This window comes from Arabidopsis lyrata (assembly GCF_000004255.2).
Source record: "Arabidopsis lyrata subsp. lyrata unplaced genomic scaffold ARALYscaffold_7, whole genome shotgun sequence".
In the NCBI taxonomy this organism is placed as follows: domain Eukaryota; kingdom Viridiplantae; phylum Streptophyta; class Magnoliopsida; order Brassicales; family Brassicaceae; genus Arabidopsis; species Arabidopsis lyrata.
This window is the reverse complement of record NW_003302549.1, coordinates 8,004,346-8,009,354: the sequence shown is the minus strand read 5'-3', so window position 1 is coordinate 8,009,354 and position 5,009 is coordinate 8,004,346.

Genomic DNA, 5,009 nt, shown 5'->3' with positions numbered 1-5,009 from the left:
GTTTTTCTTTGAAACTTAAGTCTGCAAAACCAAAGAGATAGACATTGGAGATTCTATATTGTCACTTTAGATTTGTTTTAAACTTTCTAGTATGGAGAAAGAAAAGAAAAGAACAATGTTAATTTGTATACAAAAAAACTCCCAAATCTCACAACTTTATGTGTTCATATTTATTTTGTTTATTCAAAAAGACGCATAACCAAATTCAACTTTCTTTTCCGATAAAATTGTGAGTTGTTATATAAATCTATCAAAAAAAAAAAAGGGAAGAAAACTAAGGCGGCCTATGATCATATATCTATGAATAATCCACACATCAAAAACAAAATCTACAAGTTTTCTCAACAGCCAAAAAAAAAACCCTAAAAGCCTCTCTTCGACAATGGTGAATACTTTAGAATCAGCTTCATCAGCATCATGATCCTCTTGCTCTTTATCAACCAGTCTGCAGTTTCTTCTTCTGCACGCATCCGTCATTTAGAAGGTCGAGATCATCTTGCTCACCACCGGACACTTGATGAGGTTGAGAAAGCTGATAAGGAACGTCTCACTTTCGTGTTTAGAACGAAAGAGACTGACACCAATCTCGCTGAAAATGTTTCTCTCCTGTTTCCCCAATTTCCTCGATATACATATTGTAGGTGGCCTATTACAGTCACTGACACTATAGGGCTTTGAGTTTGTTGCATTAGGGTTCTTTATTACCTCGATTGGTACTCCATGAATCATGTAAACCCTATTTTTTGCAAGACTTTGTAAACTCTTCTTCTATTTAAGACTGATAGCATGATCCGTAATTTGCGTTCCTAATTAACAAGGTTTATCATCTGGTAGATCTAACTGATCAGTATATAATTTAATCTATTTGCTCGAGATTGAACGTGAACATTATTGTAGTGTTAAAAACAGAGATGGTGTACGAGGTAATCAGGTAAAACCCTTGTTTGAAAAATCGCTAGGCGCTAGTCGGGCGCTCGGCATGGGCCTAGCGATTAATCGGAAAATCGGATTAAAATCGGGGATTAATCGGGGATTAGTTTTAGGGTTATTTTAATATTTTTAAAATATATTAATCCAATATTATAAAAATTTATGATTTTTATTACAAATTTATGATTTTTATTAAAATTTGAACACAAGTTATTGTAAAACATCACAAACTCTCCATTCAAATGATTGAATAACAAAAATAAAAAGTTTTTTATACTTGCAATCTAAAAAATAATCGGGGTATATAAGATTAGGCGGAAAGTAATCGGATTAAGCGGAGAATAATCGGGTTACTGATTTTTTAGGGGATTAGTCATTAATCGAGGCGGATAAGGTGGGCCTAGCGATTAAGCGGGGAGTAATCGGGGCTAGGCGGGGATTTTTAGAACAGGGGGTAAAACTATCGTAGAAAGTGTTTCAATTATTTGTTTACCTGTTACCTTTTTAAAAATGTTAATTAGGTATATAATTTTTTTAAAAATTATATAGTATCTTTAACAATATCTATAAAATACCACTATTACAAAATATCATTATAATAATGATGTAGTCCTAGAAATATCCATGACTCATCAAGGATTGGTTCAAGGAAAATCAAGATCAAATTATAAAGAAGTTTCTAGAAGACAATCAATTCATGACTATATCAAGAAAGTGTCTAGATACAAAGAACCAATCTCCATCAATGTTGATTGATAAAATCTCTCAAATTTATTCTTGATTGATTCATGTAATTAATTTGATTTATTTTGTACTTATGTTATTGATTTGTAAATTGAGCTTATATAAGCTCATGTTTTCCTTCATTGTAAATATATAGATTTTTGGAAAAAAATAAAGAGAGAGTTTCTCACTTTTAAAAGCTTAGGCTTTTGTTTTACTTGTTTTTTTTCTATTGTGTGTGATTCCTTTAGAAAACAAATGGAATCTTTATCTTTGTGTGCGATTCATTTAGATATTGATTTGTGTTCTTATCACAAAGTCATTCCGCAACTTTGTGTGGCGAACTTCGATCCATCCAACTATCCATCTCCATCTCTATCGAATCTGTTGAGAGTGACCTTAGTCCAGCGACAGTTTCACCATCTATTCACTTCTATCTTCATCTTCCCTTCCATTCGAATCTGTTGAGAGCGACCTTAGTCCAGCAACAGCTTCTCCATCAATCACCACGCTCGTTCATATATCAAATAAATACTCCATATATGATATATTGTTCTTTTATAAACGTAAAATTCGGGACTAAAAATCTCAAGCTATTCCCTAATTAAGAGCAACCACAATGGTTAGAAATAAGTTTTGAGTTTCTTATAATTTAAATATTAATATTTTAATATAAAAATAAATAGACCACTAAAAAGAAGACAAATGTACAAAAGGTCTCTAAAATGTTTAGAAACATTCCTTATATAAGGTATGTTTCTTGTTCTCTCTCTTCTTTTTCTATTTTTTTTTAATATTTTAATGTTAAGGTACCTTGTAAAAAACCTCCATTGAGGTTGCTCTAAGATCTAATTAACCGGATATTTTTATCATTCAAACAAACATTAAAATAGATGGTTTAAATAAAATACTTAATTATACCATATATGATGAATGTTGGGAATATTTCAAAATGTACCACATTTAAACAAATGACATTCAAAATGTACCACTTTCGCAAAAGCCTTTCAAAATGTACCATTTCTCAATTGCACGCGCTCGACCATGGACGAAAATACCCCTGATTGGGACAGAGAGGCTGTGTCAGAGACGGAGACAGCTTCTATCGGCGCTTCCAAAGAAGGAGCAGGGCATCAATTAATGCTGCACGGTTACATGTGGTAGATAATTGATTTTAATTAATAGAAATGATAATAGAGTAGGGTTAGGCCATTAATTGCTCTCTTAATATATCAGACAAAAGAGCTTTGTAGATCTGAAAAAACTGGAAATCTGGGGAGAAAACTCTGATGCTGGGCGAAATTGGAGTTCTGGTTGAAGAAGGGTGCATTTAAAGCTAAAGAAGGTAAAATTTATTGCAACATTTTTTGTCCACCGAAAAAGGGTAGATTTGTTTGTTTGTGATAAATGCAACCACCCACATTCTACATTCTAAGATGGTGGTATTTATTGGAGGACGACAGGTACTGATGGACGAAGGAGTAATGATATTGGTCGGTTGCTGGGAATGCAAAGAAAGTGGAGAGTGGCGATTCAAGATGTCGGCAAAGAAATATGCAAAGTGTGTAGACGTAAGCGCAGGAGATACGATTGCCGATGTTGAGCAGAAAATTGCCGCAGCGTTTGGAGTAGACAGAAGAAGAACAAAAATGGAGCTGAGTTTTTGGTTCGAAGGAGGAGACACTGTCTACACGCAGCAAAAGATGCCGCCAGTCTCTGTTGACAGCGAGAGTTCATTGTCGAAATTCAAAAAGGTAAGAATAGAAAAGGGAGGTATGAACATGTATCTATGTTTAGAAGAAGACGATGAAGATGTGTCAAATCTCGGGGGACAAGACGATTGTCGGGGACAAGAAATGGCGGGACAGCACAGAGGTGAGAGTGAAAGCACGCAGATAATTCCTGTAACTTTTGAGGAAGAGGACTTTTTAGAGGAAATATATGCGTTTGAAGAATCTTATAAAAGGAAGGAAGCTGTGCTGCAAAAGGGAAAAGCTAAGCGGGGACGAGAAGAGGAACTGGTGGTAGCATTGGGCACGGATAGTGGAGGATGGGCATCCGAGTCGGAAGACAACATGTTAAGTGAGGGAGAAGATTCAGGCGACTATGACTTTGATAATATGAGGGAGTTGATCGATAGGGAGTACCCGCCAGATTGGGATCCTTGGAAGGATTCGAGGAAGAAAGCATTGACAATTGCAGACGGATCGCCGGGGGGACAAAATGGTAGAGTTGAGGACGATATATATTCCGGTATGGAGGACGATATATACGAGGACGATATGTATGTGGGGGACGAAAGTGTGGATGCACAAGGAGGACAAACCCAGCCAATACTAGTCGATGTCGAGGTTAATCAGATGGACGGAAGGGAAGATACCACAACATTTGATGAAGGTGAAGAGGAATGTAGAAAACTGCGGGGACAAAAGGGGACAACTTCACAAGGATGGGGACAAAGTGCAGAAATGTCACTCGAACTGACAGAATCGTTGGGTCCACCAGAGGGACAAAACCAGCCAATACTAGTCGAAGTTGAGGTAAATCAGATCGATGGAAGAGAAGATGCGACAGCATTTGTTGAAGGTGGAGAGGAAAGTGGAGACATGTCAATTCAACTGGGGCAGACCAGAATGAGGCAAGTGGACGTTACGGTGACACCGTTGGTAAGAAGAGAAGATGCCTCAACTTTTAAGGCTTTTGAGGAAGGAGAAGGACAAGGAAATTTGGAGGTGACAATGGGATGTAGTGTTGGAGAGGAAAGTGCAGAAATGGGGCAGATAAGGTCGCAACTTACAATGGGGGAGACAATGTTTACTGAACTTGTGGGGGACGATATTGTGATGGGTAGAGATGCCGCACCGTTCAGGGACAACGCAGTCGGAGTTGCGCAGGACAAGGCTAACATGAATCTTAGGAAAGCTGGGGATTCAATATATATTGGGCGGATATTCCAGAACAAAGGCGAGTTGCATAAGGCATTAACTGTGTACTCTATAAAAAGGCTATTCAATTTCCGAATAAAAGCTTCCGACAAGACGCGTGTAATTGCAGTATGCCATGATAAAAAATGTAATTGGAGGGTATATGCAACGTTTCACGAGAACTCGGAGAATGTGGAAATTCGAACAGCGAGTCTAAGACATAGTTGTGATGTGAAAGTGCGGTCAAAGTACGGGATGAAAGCAACACGATCGATTCTAGGCGAGTTGCTAAAAGCAAAATATGCGCATGGAAAGAAGGGACCTAGAGCCTGTGAACTACCAGAGATAGTATTGGCTGTAATAAACGTTACCATATCATACATGAAAGCTTGGACCTCTAACGAGATGCCGATGAAAAAGCTCGTGGCAGTG